Here is a 22,914-nt window from a genome sequence, read left to right on the forward strand (position 1 = left end):
TCTGATATTCTCCAAGACCTATAGGTGTTTGTTGGTTACTGCAGAGACTGTAGCACCAATGCTCAAAGTTCTAGTGCCTCAGGACACAGAAAGGCCGTACTCTGCCTGTCTATAGATTATTTAAGGTTCATACTGGGACTGTGACCTGGCAACCCGGAGTCCTGAGCCACAAGAACAAAAAAGAACTTCCTCAGATCCCACCTTAGCTTGTATATTGGCAGCTGCCCAGTACTGAATCCCACGAAAAAAAAGTAGAATTTTCCTGGATTGTGCACAGCAAACAAACATGGCTCTGGGGCCTGTGCGCAGCAACTCCATAGTTGTGGGAGGCAGAGGGGCCTACTTTCTGCCATGTGAAACACACTGTTTCCAGGGACTCCTGGCAGCAATGGGGTTGCCTGCTAGCCCAGGAGGCAGAATAGAAACTAACAGTGACTATGTTGTAGTAAGTAGCTCCTGAGGGGAGGAGGAGGATGTGGTGATATGGGTTCTTTTTATTTTTTTTAAAATAAAGCAACCTTTAAGGTACCAGTCCATTATCCAGACTGGATTATAGCCCTTAAGGATGGTGGAATGCTCCTAGAGTTAGGGCCGCCAGTCTGCTTGCCTATGTTTCCCTGGCAACCTGGGGTTCTTCCAGCCAGAATCCCAGGTAGGAACTACAGTATGCTTTTTTCCTCTCTCTTTGCTGGTTTTCCAAGAGTCTCTGTGCTGCCACTTCTTTATTCCAGTGCTTCCACAGTCAGGCAGCTTTAGTCCTAGCTGCTCTGCTTCACATCCAGTTTCCTGAGAAGGCAGAAGACGGCCTAAGTACTAGGGTCCCACCACTCCCATGGAATACTCAGAGTTCCAGTGTCTTCACTCAGGTTATTCCAACCCTGGCCACTGTGGCTGTTTGGAGAGTGAACCAGAGGAGGGAAGAGCGATCTTTTATGCTCTCTCTCTGTTACCCTACCTTTCAAATAAGTAAATCTTTAAAAATGAGCCTATATTTCTATTTATAGTTTATTTTTTAGGAAATTATTATAAAGCCTCCCTCATGTCCTTTTATCTCAGCGAAGCAATATTTTTGAAATATTTTGCTTATTAAAATATAATTCATGTTCCACTATAATATACATTTGTAACTACAATTGGTAACAAATATTTTATATATTATTAAAGAAGTACAAATGTACATATATATACATATGCATACAAGTAGAAGTACATATATATATATACACTTGTACTTGTGTAATTATATATGTATAACTGAAGACTTTTTCCCACTTGTTGAACAGTGCCTCCTTTTGGTAAGAAAAATAGGCTGGATGTGGTTATCTATCTATCTATCTATCTATATTTTAACATTAATTTGGATGTTTTAATGACTTTAAGTCAGTTGGGAATAATTACCAGCATTCATCCGGACAAAAAGAAAAGATGCTTTGTTAGAGACTTAACTTTGATGTGCTTTCTGTCATGGGCTGAGAAAATGTTCAGCTTTGTCCTATAATACATACTTCCATATTATAACTTATCAACAAAAAGTGTAGGACTCAAATTTCCACTTGCTCCCATTGAATTCCAGCCAGAAACAAACTTCTCTGCAGCATTTATGATATCAGCATCAGCCACCCAATCAATTTGCTGAATGACTCTGAACCATGGCACATAAGAACCAGCATTCAGAGCCTGGGATCCAACTTCATCTAGGAAGCCCTCCGAAGACTCCACTGACATTAAGTATCCAGCTTTCAGCTCGTTCTTGGCAGCTTGCACATCTGCACTGGAGAGGTTTCCTTAAGCAACTGTTTTTACCTGGTTGTAGGAATCCTTGATAATATCTCCAGCAGCTGCTGCCCAGAAAATCCTGAAGACTCCAGAATGGAAGTAACTGGCATCAAAAGCAGAAACATCAAATGGCTGTTGAGTGCCCTTGTCAGCAGCCTGGTATACAAGGCTGTTGGCATTGCTGCCCCCTCTTGACTTGGGGTCTGGCATGAAGGACATGCTGAAGGACACTAAATGCATTTGCTTCTGCACTTCCCATGGAAGCACTTTCTGCTACAACAGCAGCAAGGATGAGCATGTCTCCAGCTTATTCTCGAATTTCACCTCCATGGTATTTGGTCTTTGCACCAGCCAAACTAAGCCCACTCCTCATATTGAGAAATTGTTCAGCAACTTGCTTGAGGACAGGATGACTCACATCAAGTCTAATCAAAGCCATTCTTGCATTTGTGAAGTGGTTCTGAACATAGTGATGTAACTCCTCTGCTGTCACATTTCCAATCCTATCGTCAGGACAATACAAGGAATTAGCCAAGGTATTCTTGTAGGCTGCAGCAAGCAGATTTTCAATGGCATTAGACAGAGGACTCAGAAAAGCCACAGCTTTGCCAATCTGTAGATGAGACTGGAGTGCAGGTACTTCCCCACAACTGAGTTCTGGTTTATGGTGGCACTGAACAGGAACTCTATTAGAATATCAACATGGCCCCACAGGCATTGCATGGTGTATGGCCATATTTTCCCTTACTGCAATCACACTTCTTGTACCTCCAACCGCTTCAATTCCATGCGTTATCTTGAAAGATGAAACTTCTTTAGGAGTCAAATTGGATGGCAGCAAATGAGAGGTCCCTAAGTTGTTGGAGTCCTCGTATCTACTACCTGTTTTGATGAACAAACCAATTCTGGATGCAGGAGCATAGTTTTCCAGAGAAGCAATCAGAAAGCCATTTGGCAATCTGGTGAACTCAAGGGCCCAAGGTTGCAGGGTTCCTCCTGTGAGGAAAGCTGAGACTTTGACTGTGGGAGCAGTTTTGAGAGAATAAAATCTCAAAAAGGACCCAGCTCTGGTTAGGAGCTTTATGGCTCTTGATGTCTTTAACCCACAGTCACTTCTATATATATATTTTTAACTTTATAGAAAATTTCATTCATTTACTATTTGTATAATGTGGCAAATAAATGTATTTTGTCCTTAGATATGTAGACATTTATAGTTACAAATATGTTTTAGAATTATGGTATATCTAAATCAGTGCTGATTCCCAGTTTTGAAAAGAAAATAAAACATGAAAAAAGTGTGTTAATTTTCTTTCATGGAATAAAAATTTTTATAAGTTATACATCAGTCAATTTGAACTCCAGAAGTTTCCAAGATATCTCAAAAAACTCCCTCTGAGGTCTGGGAGAAGGTGCTTAGAAAAAGACAGATATTTGGTTTTAATACACATTTCAAACTCAGTTACATTTTATATTTTGTATATCATTTTTACAAACATAACATTTGAATTGTCACAGATGAAAATGAAAGTTGGAAGAATTAGGAAAGAGACACAAACACATAAAGAGAGAGACACAGATAAATGATGTATGTTGAATTAATTTATAAATGTAGCAATTTAATTTTCATCAAGCAAATGATTGCAGGGTTAATATTAATGTGATGTGCATGTGTAAGATGTGAATTAATAAACTTGATAATGTAGAAATATTTTAATACATTTCCAATTTAAGTGATTATAATTGTACAGAACTGGTCATTGATACCATAATTTGGAAGCTGATTTAAGCTTTTTAAAAAAGAAAAAAATACACAAAATAATGTTAATACAAACAAATTGTTTAGAAGTTGTGCACAGCAATTGACAAAACAGAAAAACTATGGAGAAGGGTACACGTTACACTGACGTTCCTAAATAAAATGGTTTTAAACATTCGTTCATCTGTAGATCTGTTGTAGGTTGTGCTCATGTCTTTTATTTACTGAATTAGGTCCCAATTAATAATTCTGTTTATTTTACAAAAATATTAATATTAACCAATAACACCATCTTGTATATTAGATTTGAATCTGGTAATAAGTGAAGTATGCAACCAGATTTTCAATTTGGTCCCTCAAACAAGTACCATACCATTTTAAACCACATTTCATTATAGAAAAATGGCAGTATAATTAAAAAACAAAAGTATTATCACGGGACTTAGAATCCTTGACTCCAAATGATACAAAAAGATCATAATGCCCATTCATGACAGATAATAAAGTGCTTATCCTTCTAAATTACATGGGGCGATGAGACCCACAAGAAAGTTATTCAGTAAAAGCAATCTGATTAACACACAAAAGCTACCTTTGTTTTAGATACTTTTACCTGTTGCAGATGAAATTCACTGTATGGGAGTGGCTCATAAAATTTCACTCACTATGAAAAACTAATTTATTTTTATGTCTGTTTGGATTTCATTTAAGGGTTTTCTCATATCCTTAAAAACCCAAGAAGTTATCTTATAAAACAACTGCCAAATAGCTAATGTCATAAATTTTATTTTAAATTACAACTATGAAAATATCAGAAAATTATATAAACTATGTATAGCATCTTTTTTTGCTAGCAAATGTGAATATAAAACTACCCACACATACCTCCTTCTTCTATTCACCAGTGAAATAACTACCTTTTCTTAAGGTAATATAACCTACCAATTATTCCTGACAAATCGCTTATTCAGAACACCTGAACACCTGTGGAAGGCATTCAGTAACAAATCATTATTCAAAGGTTATGATTTTTAAAAATCTACATAAGTACACCTTTCTCTTTAAAAAGTGCTCTTTAATTGCAAGGCTTCTTTTCCCCCTTAAAGTTCCAAAATACTTTTGTGGCAAATGACTCTCAATTTTTCCCTCCAAATAAATGCTATGTACTTGGCCAATATTATAACCAATTTTTGACTGAAGTAGCCATATTTAAATGGTAATGAAGAACAAGTAATACATCTTACTAAACTTACTTTTCTTAGAAATTCCACACTTTTCTTATGTAAGCTTCCTAGCATAAAATTAATGTGCCTCTTACATTCGTAAAATTTGAAAATAATGGTTTAGGTATAGATTATTTTAGAGGAATAAAATGACTATATTATTATATGGTCATCAAATTGAGAGTATCATTAAAAATAACTTACTACACCATAATTTTGCAAAAATTACCATTTCTCCATTTCAGTTATTTGTTGGTAATTTTCAATAGGTTTAAAAGAATATAATATTTATTTTGTGCAGTGGCTTGCCATATTAGAGTGCATGTGTTCTAGTCCCATATCCGCTGCTGATTTCATATTCCTATGTCCCTGCTAATGCACATCCCAGGAGACAAATGATGGATAAAACAAATAAATAAATAAATAACATATGGATAAAACAAATAAATAAACATTATAAAAATAATTGAATCTAATATTTTAAAAATCATGAACTTTAGAGAAAGAAAGCTAGTTTCCAAGCAAATATTTTAGGAAAACAGTATATTCCTCTAACCTTTCTTTACTCGACTATTATTTACAAAAGAATGCTAAATCTCTGTATCTATAGTGTGGTCACTTAGTAACTCACCTAACAATTACTTGCAATTATTGTTTTTAAAAAACTCATGTTCCTAAGGTCAAACCCAAATTATATGAACAGAATCTGTGAAGTAAAGATTGTTGATTTTTAAAAGCATCCCAAGTGATTTGTACATATAGTAAAGGTTTCTAATCTTTAGTTTGGGGGTTTCAGTGATCTGTACAGTGTAGAAAAGTAATTCTTTAAAATTTCTCAAGATTGCAAATTGTTGGAGGTGATGACACAATGAGCTATATTAAAATATACTTTGTATAATTTCTAATCTTTTTCTAAATACTCTTTCCAGTAACTACATCCAACTCCTTTCCTCCTTGCCACTGAGAATTAAGATCTACTCCAATGATGAAAGGGTAATTTAGTAATTAGAATTTGATTAGATATTTGGTAATGGCAGTTTCTCAAAGCAGTAACAGAAGACATAGAGTGTAATGAAAATTTGCAGCAGAGATGAAATGGAAGGATTGAGAGTTATCAACCTGCCAAAAATAATAGTCACTACATTAAGGAAGAAATTGAAATCATAGAATTAAAAATAGTTCATATAGGGAAATTGAGACTAAATCAGAGTTTTTAAAAATATCAACAAATGCTACTAAGATTTGAATTAACTAGCTATTTGTGCGCATATATTCCACAAGTATGTCAATGCTTTTTTTGAAAAGTACAAATAAGATTGTTTATTATTTTACATCACATAATTAGATATGAGTAAAAATAGCTATTTACAATGTGTAATCAGATACACCAGACTTGAGCACAATGATTCAGACTTTGTTTATTTTTCATGTGTGATATTGTTTAATGTATGCATTGATTGTTTCTCATATGAGCATATTATGTAATTGAATATGCATGTATGTTTAAAATTACAAAAGATGTACAATGTGTTTAAAAGCCTGCTCTTTTATTCTACATAGTATGAACATATGTGTATAGAAATCTAATTCTATAATAGCAAGTCTATAATCACACCTCCACATAGTATTTCAAATGACAGAAAAATATCTCTGTTCCTTTTTGTAGATGTGCCACAATTATGTCTTCCTGTCATCACTGCATTAGTCAGCTTTTTGTTACTTTAACTAAAATACCAGATGGAAGCCATTTGGGAAGAAATAAGGTTTATTTTGGCTCACAGTTTGGAGGTTAACAGGTGAAGATCATGCAGTCTCATTAGCATGGACTTTAGTTGAAAGGCCACCACAAACACATCTAATACCAGAGTAAAAGGAAAAGCATTATTGTTGGGGTGAGGGGAACCCGAAAGGCTGCCTCCCTGTGCAAGAGAGAGCAGCAGCCTATGCTAGAAAAAACAGGTCTTATATAGTCTAGCGGAGATAAGGAAGTAAGAGCCACAGATTCCATTGGGTGAATGAGGGCAATGCATATGGTTGGCCCATTTGGTCATCTGATTTCTAGTAAACCAGGCTGGACTTAGGAAAGTGAAGCTTATCTCAGAGAAACCAAAACCTATTTTACAGAATGGCAACTGGGTCCAGGCCTACAATGGCACCCAAGGCTTAAGATGCCAACTCAGATAAGATGGTGCTGGTTTTCCTAACATTTCCCTCTTTTGTTTTATACAAAAAAAGCATTATATGGAATTACATCAGCCCCAAAAGCCCAGGAGGGTGGAGGGATGATGATCTATCTCTGGAGCTACTTACTGCTGGCATGTGGCGACGAGTCACTCTGCTGGCATGTGACAACATCTCAAGCCATGATCTCCTGGGTGGGGAGTTGAGTATATCCATGCAACAGCATCCAGTTGGACACCTGATTAGTGAAGACTTTGGTTTGTTTTCTTAATACTTCCTGTAAGCATTTGAACAAACAAGGCAATATGCAAGCCAGCAAGTGACCCCTGCAGTGGCATCAATCAAGTAATGAGAGGAATACATACAAGGCGGGAAATGAGGGGATGCCTGGATCCTAGTGAAGGCTGTTTGATAGACGTGGCAAATTATTGAAGAGTTTTAACATTTTGTTTTACCTGGTCCTATTTATTAACATAATAGCAACATTATTCTACCAGAAAAACACAATTATCCTTTTCTCAGCTGTTATAAGGTCCAGTGCCCACCCACTTATTTTGTAGCACTACACCCACTAGTGAAATGATTTGATTTTGAAGACCCCCAATAGCATTTGCTGAAGTCTCAGTGGACCTGGTGACCTCCTCTTGTAGTTGTTGGAGTTGTTTTTGGTGTTGGTAATTGAGATAACACTGAGGCCTAGAGCAATTCCCAAGATTACCACAGAAGAGATGGAAGCTGCAAAGCTTATTCCAACCAAGTCTGTGAAAAAGGCTACTTGTCTCTTGTGAGTAGAGGGGTTAGTCTATAAAAAGGAACTCTGACTAGTCATATAATGTTAGGTGAGGGGAAAAGGTCCCCAATGCTCATGGATCAGGCATAGAACTGTTGATGCAGGTGTATAAGGTATAATTACAAAGAAATTAAGTTCCAGGTGGGTTAGAGAAGGAAGTGGTGAAAGTGACAGTGATATTGACAACATAGGGAATGTTATGTGGCATAAGCTCGCTGGGTTGTTCTGTTATAATGGTAACTCAACATATTGCATCTTGTCCTACAGAATGTAGAGGATTATCAAAGATTTTCTAAGGATTAGGGGTACAGGAGTTTCGAGAAATAGAAACATTAATGATTAGAGTAGTTGCAAGGGTAGGTTCCCGAAGGGGAGTACATATGAAGTATTGTCGTTTATCAGAATTGAAGCTGATAAAGTAGGGTGAGAAACAGATCCAGGAGTTGTAGCCAAGTTAAAAGGGATTTGACCATGTCAATTAGTTGGAACAAGTCAATTAAGCTGGGACAAGTTTATATCAGGCACCACATCTGTGGAAGCTGCTGGGAGCTGAGCATAGGCCCTGATAAGTTTTACAGCTCCATGAGGATTAGCTATATTGAAGCCTATATACAAAGTGATGCATCCCTTGACTCCATCTTGCCAGACATGGAGGTAGGGGTCTGTTATAGTGAAAGTTAAAAGGGGTTGGGTCCTAGCTGTCTTTCAGAACGTCGTCATCTTGGGGCAAGACCTTGGAGAGTTGTTTTCCTGGGAAGCCATATCTGTGATTGGTATAGTAGTACTTACAGGACCATGATGAGCAACATTTCCAGTAAGCATCATTACATGAGCCTGTGTTATCTTTGGTTAAGCAGAGGTATTATGGTATTATAGATGTCTTTCCAATCCAGATAAAATTTATCTTGTCCAGTCAAAATAATTATGTGAGCAGGACTGAGTGAAATTAAAATACAGATTGATAGAGCCTACACAGCCCATGATGGGGCAGAAGGTGGAGTTAAGTAATTTAGCAGGAGTGGAAGTTGTATAAATCTGAAATTGCCGTGTGTAATGTGTTCCTGGGGCCAGTGCAGATGCAGAACAAACACAAAACAGCGGAACAGATGAGATTATTGAGAAATTCATTGTGGTAAAGTGAAGCAGAAGTGAAGAGGTCACTAGGAGTTTTATCAAGAGTGTGGGAGAAGGAGTGAGATAGTAAGATGAGTTAAGGGAAAGTGTAGATCTCAAGTGCAGTGAAGACTAAGAAGGTTCCGTAGAAGCAGAAATCTTTAATATTCAAAAGGAGCCAGGAGGGGCAGATGGGCAAGGAATATGTTTGATATTCCTCCCACAGAAATTGTAGGAAAAGTTTGTAGAGGTATAAGCAAGGATCAGTACTTATTCAGTGTTGGAAATGGCAGATGGTTGGGTGGTCACCTTTTTTGGAGGCAGTTTTATCAAGTGCAGAAGGGTCTGAGTTTCTGGGCACCACTGGTAGTGGAGCTTGAGTCCAGGTACACTTGGGTGTGCGTGGCCCTTTGGGAATAACTGCATAATGAGAGGAAGGGGAATACTTAAGGTGGGTAAAGTGAACCCAATAAGGGATCCCCTATAATTTTGCTGTAGTAGAGGTAGTGAGAACAACCTGGTAAGGTCTGGTCCATTTATCCTGTAGCTTAGTGGGAGTAGGTGACAAGGAGGGGTATGAAGAGGATAGGAAGACCTCATCACTCACTAAAATAGGAGGGAAGCTATCTGAGGTGGTTCGACCTGGAGCTGGCAGTAAGTATATTTATATTTCCATAACTCTGCTTGAAGATATCTGAGGAGAGGCAAGAGCAGATAGGGTGGTAAGACCTTGTCTAAACAAGATAAGAGTCGGAGAACTCAGAGGGCTTCCATAGCCTTGGAAACTCATGACTGGAGCATAGGGAGATTACTGATGCCATAGACAGGAGTGTCAATTGGTAAAGTCAACAACAGGAGTCACTGTGCACTTACTCCTCATGTAGGATCTCTATCCTTAATGTGCTGTACATTGAGATTTAATGCTATAACGAGTACTCAAACAATATATTTCACTTTGTGTTTCTATGGGGGTGCAAACTGTTGAAATCCTTACTTAACGCATAATAAACTGATCCTCTGTAAAAAAAAAAAAAAAAAAAAAAAAAAAAAAAAAAAAAAAAAAAGAAATTATCAATTCCCAACTTGACTCTCACTGGGATTAAACATGACAATAGGTCTGCTCTGATTTCATCATCATTTAAAAAAATCATCTATTATTTTTCACTTTATGTTTCTGTGTGGGAGCAAACTGTTGAAATCCATACTTAATGTATACTAAGCTGATCTTCTGTATATTAAGATAATCGAAAATGAATCTTGATGTGAATGGAAGGGGAGAGGGAGTGGGAAAGGGGAGGGTTGTGGGTGGGAGGGACGGTATGGGGGGGAAGCCACTGTAATCCATAAGTCGTACTTTGGAAATTTATATGCATTAAATAAAAGTTAAAAAAAAAAAAAGAGTGGAGATTGTTGGTGTACGGCTAGAGGAACTGGGGAATGTCCATACATTAGTTCATAAAGTGAAAGGTTGAGAGGCCTTTATGGAAGAGCCCTCATATTGAGCAGAGTTAAGGAAAGAAGTTTAGTCCAGTCTAGATAAAATTCAAGGAGTATTTGGTTAGACTGCTTCTTTCAGTGTATTATTTGTCCTTTCTACCTTCCCTGAGAACTTGGGGAGAGGTGATAAAGAATATGGAAATGCCAGGGGTGTTGAGTGTCTTACTCAGTATTTGGGTTACTTGTGATGTAAATTCAGGACTGTTGCCTGATTGGAGGGAGGCTGGGACTGTGAAATGGGGGATGATCTCCTGAAGTAAGATGTTGGATACTAGGCCAGCGCCGTGGCTCAATAGGCTAATCCTCCGCCTGTGGTGCCAGCACACCAGGTTCTGGTCCCGGTCGCTCCTCTTCCTGTCCAGCTCTCTGCTGTGGCCCAGGAGTGCAGTGGAGGATGGCCCAAGTCCTTGGGCCCTGCACCCGCATGGGAGACCAGGAGGAAGCACCTGGCTCCTGGCTTCAGATCAGTGTGGTGCAGAGACCATTGTGGGGTGAACCAACAAAAAAAAAAAAAAAAAAAAAAAGAAGACCTTCCTCTCTGTCTCTCTCTCTCTCTCACTGTCCACTCTGCCTGTCAAAAAATAAAAAAAAAAAAGATGTTGGATACTGTTGGTGCTCACTTGTTAGTGGTACCCATCCAGAGAAAGGTATCCAAGACTTACTGAAAGTGTCATACTTGGGGCATATGGGTAAAGTCAATTCACCAGTGGGACTCTGGTAGATATCCTCTAGGTGATGGGAAGGGAAGGATGGAGGATGGAAGTTAGAATTAGAGTTTTTTGACACATAGAGCATGAAGAAGTGAGTTGTTGAAGATGCTTGGTATCCTGTGGCATGAGAGGGAGAGATTGTTTGACAAATGATAGTAAGGAAGGAAGGTTGGGATGAAACAGATGATGGAGGTAAAATACAATGGCCTGGGTGGAGAGCTGTTGGGGTCGTTGGTCTTGACAGTGATTTATTAGTACAGTGGATGAGCTAGAAAGGAGGGGAGACAAAGCCGCTTGACGGGGTGCCTGATCTTCCTTATTATTATCTGCCAGGACAATGGAATTATCAGTTTGATGAGCTTTGTAGTGGAAAATTACAATTAGTTTTGGTAGAATAGCTGCTTCTTTTTTTGTTATATAGTTATTTTTTATTTAATAAATGTGAATTTACAAAGTGCAACTTTTGTATTGTTGTGGCTTCCCCCGCAACCTCCCTCCCTCCCGTGGCCCTCCCCTCTCCCTCTCCCTCTCCCATCCCTCCCTTCATCGAGTTTCATTTTCAATTACCTTCATATACTGAAGATCAACTTAATATATACTAAGCAAGGATTTCACCAGGCTGCACTCACACAACCGCACAAGGTATAGGGTATTGTTCGACTAGTAGTGTTGTTTTTAAGTTTCATAGTAAAACACATTAAGGACAGAGATCCTACGTGGGGAGCATGTACCCAGTGACTCCCATTGTTGATTTAACAATTGGCACTCTTATTTATGATGTCAGCAATCACCCGAGACTCTTGCTATAAGCTGTCTAGACTATGGAAGCCCCTTGAGTTCACCGACTCTGAACTTTTTTAGTCAAAGCGGTATCACAGTGGAGGTTCCTTCCTCCCTTCAGAGAAAGGCGCCTCTCTCCTTGATGGCCGGTTCCTTCTGCTGGGGTCTTGTTCACCAGGATCTTTCATTTAGATTGTTTTTTGCCACCGTGTCATGGCTTTCCATGCCTGTGAGACTCTCATGGACCTTTTAGCCCGATCCAAATGTCCCAAGGGTTGATTCTGAGGCAGGAGTGCTGCCATTCTATGAGTCTGCTGTGTGTCCTGTTTCCCCCGACAGAAGTGTTGTAAGTCACATTAGAGATGGCTGTTCCCTTTGTGGAAAGAAGACCCCTTTCTTTCCAGATCACTGAGTGGGACAGGAGGATGTGGAAGGCATATTTTGAGTTAGTATAGACTGTGATAGATTTATTTTTGCCAACATGAAGGCATGTGTTAGGCCATAAAATTCATCCTGTTGATTAAGAGTGTTGCGAAGGACTGGCCCAGTAATAAACTATATCAATGGTCAAAACCACAGCATATCCTGCCCTTTTGATTCCTTGATGGTAGGCTGAACTGCCATCTGTAAACCATACCAGAGCAGATTTAACAAAGGGACCTTCCTGAATGTTTGAGGGATGGGGTAATAGGTGTTGAATGGTCTCAGTACAGCAGGAAGAAACAGCAGTGTGATCTAGAATTGGCAAGGAAAGGGGGGAGAAGAGTAGCTGGATTAAGGGGAGGACAGGGTTTAAAAGTGAGTGTAGGATCTTCAATTAGTGACACCTGTAGGGCCAGAATGTGGGATGGGGAGAGAGACTGTAGGCCTGTATAGGTTAGGAGTTATGAGAGGTGATGAGAGGAGAGTATAGTAAGTGGTGACCAAAGTCAACTTTTTGACTCCTCTATGGGAACCACTGCTGAGACTAGCACCTGTAAACAGGGTCGCCAGCCCTTGACTATGAGATATAGTGTTTTTGAGAGATAGGCTACAGGGGCAAAAGAGGGACTGCATTGATGGCCAAGAACCCTCAAAGCTATCCCCTTGGTTTTCAGTGACATAGATGAGGAAGACCAGGTGATATCTGCTAAGTGTAGGGCAGAGGACTGTAGAATAGCCTGTTGTAGTTTATGATACTGTGAGGTGACTGGGGTTATGATAGGCTATTGGAAGGATCCCTTGGTAGCTTTGTAGAGTGTGGGCTAGAAGAGAGAGGTTTGGAATCCATGAACATAGGAATCCTGCTAGGCCTAGAAAGGAAAGAATTTCTTTTTTGGTAGAGGGAAGCAGGAGGTTAGTGATGAGACTTTTCCTGTCCATGGTTATGGCCTTGTGAGTGGGGTAAGGTGTACACCAAGATAGGATATCTGATACCCCTTGGCTTCTAGGAAGTTAAGAAGAATAGCAGTCTGTTGTTGGCTATATAGGTTTGAAGGGCTTCAAAGGATAATGTCATTGACATACTGGAGAAGGAAGGAGTGGGATAAATCAAGAGTGTCTAGATCATGGGCCAGGGCTTGACCAAACAAGTGAGGGCTATCCCTGAACCCTTGGGTGAGGACGGTTCAGGTTAATTGAGTGGAGACACAGGAATCGTGATTGGTCCACAAGCAAGCAAATAGATCCTGGGAGATGGGATGGAGATGAATAATGAAGAATGTATCTTCAGGGTCTAGAACTGAAAATTTAGAAGTGGAGGCAGGTTCAGAGAAAAGGAGGATGTATGGGTTGGGTACTACTAGATGTATGGGAACCATTATAGAATTGATAAGATACAGGTCTTGGACTAGGTGAAAGGATCCATTAAGGTTTTGTTGTTGTTGTTGTAGTTGTTACTGTTTTTCTGCCAGGATGGTTTTACAGAGTAACTCTGAAGGAGGAATTTAGTGATGATAAACGTTAACCCTCAAAGGGGAGAGGGGCAAGGGGTATGGAGGCTCAGAAGTTCTCAAACCTTAATTTACTGGAAAATGATAAGCCACTACTGTAGGGTAGCTAATATCCTTTACCTGTAAGTTGACAGTGGACAGGGGTCCTGAGGTAGGCAGGGTGGTTGGGCCAGAATTGTCCTTATAGAGCAGTAACAGGAAGGGAGGGGTAGGCAAGCTGGAGGATGGTGCCAATGGTCAGAGGATAAAAATTACCTGGGAATCAAACTAATAGAGAGTGTTTCTTCCCAGGAAGGGAGTAGGACATTGAGGTATAATGAGAAAAGAATGAGAAAGGGCATCATATTAATTATGCAGAGCAGGTTGGAAGTCTGTTGGAGTCTGTTAAGGTTTTCCCTCCACCACAACTATGGAGGTTGAAATAGCAGAGGTGGGCTCCTACACCAGGTAACGACTGAGAAGGTTGCTCCAGTGTCAATAAAGAAAGAAACTGGCCTACCTGCTACCATCAGGAGTGATGGTCATAGTTGGGTGGTGGAAGTCTGGGTTCCTTTAGTCCTCAATAGCCAGCCACATAAGGTCAAATTGGGCATGCATGGAGTAGATAGCCATTGACCCTATGGACAAGAGGACATTGCAGTAGCCCTTTTGGCAACATGTAGGACAAGAACCTGGTGAGTCCCTAGGGCTGGGATACTTTCTGGCTCAGTGGCTCATTTGGTCAAATTTAAAGCATGATCCCAGGGACCCGACTGGACTACTGGAGGCAGCAGGGTATTGAAAGGCCTTGGCCAGCATTTGAAATTTGGCCTTTTGAGCTCTCTTGTCCCTCCCATTATATACCTTAAAGACACCTCTAGGATTTCTGCCTAAAGGGTTAATGGGCCTTTCTCAAGCAGTTTTATCTTTGCCTTGATATCTGGAAAACTCTGGGCAAAGAAATGATTCATGAGAAGGTAGTGCTTTACGAGAGATTCTGGTCTCGGTTAGTATAATGGATGAGAGTGTGCATAAGGTATTGCAAAAAGGCAGAGGGATTTTTCTTTATCTCTTGAGTAACTTTTCCCAGTTTATTATAATTTACAGACTTTCTGTTGGATTTTTTGAGTCCTGTCAGCAGTCAGTTATAAAATGATTTCTAGCAGTGACACTACTAGGAGAGTTATAATCCAAGTTGGGGTCTTATTCTGGGACCACGTCTACACCTAATGGATGGGATGAGTCAGTTTGATGGGCCTCATCAGCATGGAGATGGGCCTTGCCTTTGCTCCTCCAGGAGGGGGTGTTAGAAAGGATCATTAAAAACATCATGAAAGTCAGATCATAGGACTGAGTTAGGTTTTGAAATCCTTTGAATTTGTGGTGGGATTAGAGATAAAATAATCTAGTTCAATTTGTGACAGGTTTCTGAGTGAGAAAAGAACATGGACTCTGATTATACCCTCCACTCCCTCTGCCTCGAAAGGGTAACACAGAGGCAGGCTCTCTAGCTGCGACATGAGAGCAGATAACTCGAGGACTGGAATAGGAGAAGGGCATCAAGTGCTTGGGTGATTCCAGGGCAGGAACAGTGTGCTGGCCTGGAAGAACAGGGAAGAGCAAAATTTGAAGCAAAGATTGGGTTTTAGATAAGACAGGGGGAAGAGGAAGAGTACAAATGGGCAAGGGTTGGTTTTGAGATAAGGGCCTACAGGAGACAGGGGTGTAGAAATGCATGCTGCTTCCTGGGATTCCTGGAAGGGGAGGTGTAGTGAGAGCCAGAGCAGAAACAGATGCCACTTCCTAAAATGTCTGGGCAGGAATGGGAGCTGTGATGAGAGCCAGAGCAAAGAGTGGGCTTTGAGGTCATTGCATGGGAGGTGACTATGCCAGGGCCTGAGCAGGAAGAGGCTGAGCCAGCACCTGTGTTGGGTGGTGGGAAGGTGGGGACTCATCGGCAGTATCAAATGTAGAACAAAGGGGCTTTGGAACTGACTCTTTAATAGGAGCCTTAGTGTCAAGAGCACCTGAGCTAGGGAACAGGCAGTGCAGAGAGAAGGTTTAGTCAGGAGATAGTAGAAAGCTTAAATGTAGGGAATCTCCTTCCATTTTCCTGAATGCTTACAGAAGTGACAGAGATCTCAAATAATGTTGGGGTCAAATGAGCCATTTGGACTGGTTGTCGAGGTCATTACATGGACCATGCCTGATTACAAAGAAAGATGGGGTGATGCTGTTTAAAATTCTGGGTCAACTGGGGAGGAATGAGATTACTCAGAAGACAAGCAAGAGGAGAGTCCATCTAGGATCTGGAGGCAGTTCAGATCCCTGAGGGGAGAGCCTGGATCCAAGTCACAGCACAAATCAAAGGACATCACAAAACACACCAAACGCCAGAGTAAAAGGAAAGGTTTTATTGGGGTCGGGGGTCGGCAGGCTGATCTCTCCTGCGTGGAGAGTGGCTTGTTGGGTCCCCACCCTCCCTCCCCCTACTTAAACTTTTCCTTTTACTCTGGTATTCAGTGTGTTTTGTGGTGGCCTTTCACTAGTGAAGGCTGCCAATGACAGAGTAGGTGTGAATGGCAAACGGGGCAGCAGGGACAGACAGAAACAGTACCTGCTTCCTCTCTCCTCTAGGTTTTCTCTTCTTAAACCCCATCATGATGCTATCAAGAGGCTCTTCCCTAGCAAACTTATTCAGTCCAATCAGTTCCCAAAAACCCCAAATTCACAATTGGATAAACATCCACTCTTACCCATTAATCATTAACATCAATCCAAAACAGTTAACATGAGACTTTGGGATTCAGATGTCTCCATGAGTTTTTAGAACCAACTCCTGCTTAATTCATAACACATTCTCTTGACTATAAAAGTGTTTTCTATTCTTGCTGTGCTGAAGGATTCTGGGGAAACCACAAACAGAGGTAAACATTATCATCTGAAGAATGCGAATACAAATAATTGAACTGCATTCTGTCATATTTTTCTGTATACAACTATTCAAAAAGTTTTGGATTTGTTGCTTTCAGCACATATTTTTAAGAACTCAGAAGCAAGAAACACTAAGATAGATGAAAGTAACTATCTCAAAATATAAACTATACAAAATTTGATTGGTAAAAGCTGAAAATATAAATTAAAATATAAAATATACTAAATTTTATTGATAACAAGCTCAAATAACTGTAGGCCACATATCTGTGATATATTTTTATGGTTATCTTTGAATTTCTGTTTCATTTTCTCCATGATGTGTGTGATATAGTCTCATGTTGCTCAAGGATGACAACTATTGTATTATTTATTAATTTCTACAAATTCAGATTTTATTTTTCTTTCTTGGAATCCAGATTTTTCTTTTTTAATGTGAACTTAATTATTCTCTACTCTTATTGAATACCTGTGATACATTGGAATCTCATACCTGGAAATTACTTAAACTACAAGGTGGAAAATATCTCCTTTAGTTACTGTCTACATTTGTAAAAATACAAAGAATCCAATAATTACAAAATTCTAAGTCCTTTTCCTTTTAGAAATGAATTAAGTAATTTACCATATGACAGTATTTTAAATCTAGGAAAACGAAAATAACAATTTAGTAGTGAAAGTTTCTGTGTAACAAAGCAACAGCCAATATCATAATGAACAGAAAAAGCTGTAAACATCTCCCCTAGATCCAGGGCAAGACAAGGAGTTTCACTTCTATCACTCTTATTCAAGGTAGTGGAAGAAGAATTAGCAAGAGTTATTAGGGGAGAAAAAGAAATAATGAGTATCGAAACTGGAAAGGAGGAACTCAAAATATTCGTGTTTGCAGATGACATGATGTTGTACATGGAAAAACCTAAACACTCCACCAAAAATGCAGTTAGAACTGATAAACCAATTCAGTAAAGTTGCAGATTACAAAATCAACATACAAAAATGTAGCTTTTTTATACACTAATAATAACCTCACTAAAAAATAAATTGAGGAAGAAATCCTAATTTTAATAACCGCAAAAAGTAAAAATATTTATGAATAAATTTATTCAAAGAAACGAAATATTACAATTCAATTAAAAAACATTGATGAAATAAATCATTAAGAATACAACAATGAAAAAACATACCTTATCCATGAATTTGAAGAATTAATATAATTAAAATGTCTGTATTGGGGCTAGGGTAGGGCTATAAAATGTAAAGCCGCCTCCTGCAGTGCTGGAATTTCCATATGGGTGTGGATTCATGACCTGGCTACTCTACTTCTAATCCAGCTCTCTGCTGTGGCCTGAGAAAGCAGTAGAAGATGGAGCAAGTACTTGGGCCTCTGCATAATTGTGAGAGACTGAGACAAAGCTCCTGCCTTCTGATTGGACCCAGCTCAGGCCATAGTGGCCATTTGGATAGTGAAGCAAGGGATGGAAGATCTCTCTCTCTCTCTTTCTCTCTTTCTCTGCCTCTGCCTCTCTCGAACTCCACCTTTTAAATAAATAAATAAATTTTGGAAAAAAAATGTGTATACTACCTAATGCAATCTACAAATTCAATGCAATCTCTATCAGAATACTAACGACATTATTTGCAGATATAGAAAAAAAAAACAATGCTAAAATTCATATGGAATCACAAAAGATTAGTCAAACTGTTCCTGAGCAACAAGAAAAAAAAAAAAAAAAGAAAATCAAAATGAAGCTGGAAGCTTCGCAATATCTAATTGCAAAGGATGTTTTTCTTAAATCTGACATAAAATTTCTTGGTTGGGGAAAATATTAACTCGTTGTAGTTCCTTGAAAATCTTATTGTTTTTGAAATTTTCATAACTTTTTAAACTTTTTAAAAAGATTTATTTATGTATTTGAAAGAGTTACAGAGAAGGAAAGGCAGAGGTAGAGAGATACAGAGAGAGAGAGTTATAGCCTTGGCAACTCATGAGAAGAGCCTAGGGTGATTACTGATGCCATAAACAAGAGTGTCAATTTGTTAAGGAGTCACTGTGCACTTACTCTTCATTTAGGATCTCTGTCCTTAATGTGCTATACAGTGTGATTTAATGCTATAACTAGTACTCAAACAGTATTTTTCACTTTGTGTTTCTATGTGGGTACAAACTGTTGAAATCTTTGCTTAATATATGCTAAACTGATCTTCTGTATATAAAGAGAATCGAAAATGAATCCTCATGTGAATGGAAGGGGAGAGGGAGTGGGAAAGGAGAGGGTTGCGGGTGGGAGGGAAGGTATGTGGGGGAAGCCATTGTACTCCATAAGCTGTACTTTAGAAATTTATATTCATTAAACAAAAGTTAAAAAAAAAAAGAAGTGAGTTAGGTCTTCCATCCACTGGTACAATCCCCAAATGGCTACAATAATCAGGACTGTGCCAGGTCGAAGGCAGGAACAAGAAGCTGCTTCTGGATCTCCCACACGAGTGCAGGGACCCAAGGAATTGGGCTATCTTTCACTGCTTTCCTAGGAGCATTAGCAGGGAGTTAGGATGGAAGTGGAGCAGCCAGGACTTGAACTGGCACCCATATCGGGTGCTGATATGGAAGGTGGTGGCTTTACCTGCTATGCCTTAGTGCCAGCCTTGACTTTTTAAACTTATATATGGCTATCCCCACATCCACTGTCATTGTTTTTCTCAGATGTTAAGAGGTCATCAGTAGACAGTTTTGAAAAATTTGCAGAAGAACTAAGAAATATAAAAGTCTCTCCAAATATTGCCAATTAAAACAATTTTCAGCATTATGCTTGTTTTTTATAAGATTTGACTACTTATTTGAAGGAGTGACAGATTGCAATAGATGGAGAGGGAGAGAGAAAGAAACAGGTAACTTTTGTGCTCTAGTTCACCAAGTATACAAACAGTATGCAACAACAGGGGAGAGGGCCAGGCCAATTCCAGGAGCTCTGGACTCTATCCTGATCTACATGGTTGGCAGAGGCCCAAGCACATGGGCAATAAACTGCTGTTTTTCCAGTCACACTGGCATGGAGTTGGATCAGAAGCAAAGTAGTCATTACTCAAGCTGACATTCTGCTATCAGATGTCAATGCTGCAAGCTCACCTGAACCCACTGTGCCAAAAGCTGGCCCCTGAGTAATGTATGTAAGTATACACACACAAACATATACATACACCTCACAAACTGTAATCATGAATCATTCATCCCACAATAAATTAGGTAAATGTCTCAATTTGATGAGAATAAATGAGCACTATTTATTCAGATTTGTCACTTATTTTGTTATTATATTATAATATAAAATAGTTATCAAATTATAATGACAATCACAATATCTGCATCTATTGACATTTATTAATTGCCAGGATATTTTTATCATGATTTTCCAAGTACTGATTCATTACGAAACAGATACTTAGGCTATTTTTCTCCCACTATTTATAAGAAAATCCAGGAAGGGTTAATATTTTTTTCTGTATACTACTAGGATTGTTTTTCTGAATATAACTATGGAAATGTTTATAGAAAGTCAAATGTTATTTCTGACCTTCATAGCAGCTCTATTAATTTATATTCCTACACAAATGATAAGCATTTCAGAGAATTCAGAATCAATTACCTATCTGTCTGTTTGCTGGGAAAATTCAGTACCTTTTTTTGTAGTTGTTATCTATTTCATCCTTCTTCCAGATTAGATTATTTCCCATTACAGTTTTGGGTAATTCATTGTTCTTTTCCTCATTAAGGATTTGAAGGTCTGGTTTTTTTTTTTTTTTATTTTAACTTTTGTTTTTAGTACAACAATACTTGCATATTGTTTTAGTAAAAGCAGATAGATTTATATGATCTAAAGACAAACCATAGTATGTATATTGCTTTTTTGTTGTTGTTGTTGTTGTTGTTTTGACAGCTAGAGTTAGACAGTGAGAGAGAGAGACAGAGGGAAAGGTCTTTTTTCCGTTGGTTCACTCCCCAAATGGTCACCACAGCCGGCCCGGCGCTGATCCAAAGCCAGGAGCCAGGTGCTTCCTCCTGGCCTCCCACGCGGGTGCAGGCATCCAAGTACTTGGGCCATCCTCCACTGCCCTCCCAGGCCAGAGTAGAGAGCTGGACTGGAAGAGGAGCAACCGGGACTAAAACCCAGTGCCCATATGGGATGCCGGCGCTGCAGGCGGGAGTTTAACCAAGTGAGCCATGGCGCCAGCCCCTATGTATTGTTTCAAATCCCACATGATATTACTGATTCTCTCTCCAGCTCTTGAATGACTATTTTCCATTCTCCTAGGGAGATCATTTGGAGAAAATTGATTGCTTTTCATTCATTTTGGTTACAGCATTATAATATATTGTTCTTCTTTTCCTTTTTGCATATTATCTACTGGTTTCCACCAGAAAAAAAAAGATGAAATTAAATTTATTAGTTCCCCACTCTATTCTGTCCACATGAAACATTATATCATCTTGGATTTTCTATTTAATCATCCGTGTATTTACTATCTTCCATATATTTCTTTTATTCAATAGTATGTGCATCTGTCCTCACTTTTTAATGATTTATCATGTATTTGAAAGGCAGAATTACAGAGATAAAGGTAGAGATGGGGTGGGAGACAGGAAGAGAGACAGAGAGTGAGCTTCCATTTTCTGGTTCACTCAGCAAATGGTTGCAATGCCCAGGGATAGGCAAGACCGAAAACAGAACCAGGAGCTTCATCTTGGTCTCCGATGAAAGTGGCGGGTGCCCAAGAATTTGGGCCATCTTCCACTGCTTTCTCAAGCAAATTATAAGGTAGCTGGATTAGTAATGAAGGTATCTAGTCATAAACTGGCACCCGTAAGTGATACCTGGGTCACAGACAACAGTTTAACCCACAATGACACATTGCCAGCCCCTTTTGTCCTCATGTTTGATGGAACACTTGATCTAATAGCCTCCAAAAATAATTCATGGGAGGTAAACTTATTGAGAACACATGATTGAGAAAAGTTTTTATTTAAACCACAAATTTGGTGATATTTTGATTTGATCCAGAATTCTATTTTGGAAATGTTTCTCTTTCAGCTTATTCTCCCATTCACTTTTCACTTCAGTATTTCTGCTGTGAATTCTGTCATTCCTAGTTCCAATTAGTTTTTTAAGATTTATTTACTTATTTGAAAGTCATAGTTACACAGAGAGAAGGGGAGGCAGAGAGAGAGAGAGAGGTCTTCCATCCACGGGTTCTCTCCCCAGTTGGCTGCAATAGCTGGAGCTGTGCATATCTGAAGCCAGGAGCCAGGAGCTTTTTCCGGGTCTCCCATGCAGGTTCAGGGGCCTAAGGATTTAGGCCATCTTTTACTGCTTTCCCAGGCCACAGCAGAGAGCTGATTAAGAAGTGGAGCAGCCAGGACTCGAACCAGCGCCAATATGGGATGCTGGCACTGCAGGCGGTGGCATTACATACTACACCACAACACCAGACTCTATTTCCAATTCTTTTCCATGACATGTTTTAATACTTAATTGTAAATCTCAGAAAATATTCAGGTTCCTTTCATTATTCCAAGTATGCTGAAATATGATACAGATATGGATTTATTGAGTCATTTCCTGAAATGTGTGCACCATTTAAATATTCTCTTCCATTTCATTTCTGTTGTGTTGTTTATTAAACATTTAACACTGAAGGAAGTTTTTGAAAATTTAACTTAATTTAACTTAATTTAGTTATTTTAAATCCTTCTGGTTTCTTAATGTTTCTTTATTATAGAAGCATATTCTTTTTCTATATGGAATGATGTATGTCTCTAAAGATATTGTCTGTGATTTAATTGATCTTAGCAAATACTTTGGATAATCTGAATATTTATATATTAACATGACTATCTTATTGCACCATAAGTTGCTTTGCAAACAAATCACAGGTTTTTTTTTTTAAAGGTTTATTTATTTATTTGAAAGAGTTGCACAGAAAGAGGAGAGGCACAGAGGAGGAGAGGTCTTCCATCAGCTGGTTCACTCCCCAATTATCCACAACAATCAGAGCTGCACCAATCTGAAGCCAGGAGCAAGGAGCTTCTTCAGGATCTCCCACATGGGTGCAGGGGCCCAAGGACTTGGGCCATCTTCTACTGCTTACCCAAGTCATAGCAGAGAGCTGGATCCGAAGTGGAGCAGCCAGGTCTCAAACCAGCACCCATATGGGATGCCAGCACTTTAGGCCAGGGAGTTAACCCACT

At 39.2% G+C, this 22,914-nt stretch overlaps 1 pseudogene; it reads right to left on the reverse strand.

Annotated features, from left to right (window-relative positions):
• Positions 1 to 1,512: 1,512 nt before the first annotated feature.
• LOC100346110 (cytochrome b-c1 complex subunit 2, mitochondrial pseudogene) overlaps positions 1,513 to 22,914 on the reverse strand; it is a 180,873-nt pseudogene continuing 159,471 nt past the window's right edge.

This window comes from Oryctolagus cuniculus, chromosome 10 (assembly GCF_964237555.1).
Source record: "Oryctolagus cuniculus chromosome 10, mOryCun1.1, whole genome shotgun sequence".
NCBI lineage: Eukaryota > Metazoa > Chordata > Mammalia > Lagomorpha > Leporidae > Oryctolagus > Oryctolagus cuniculus.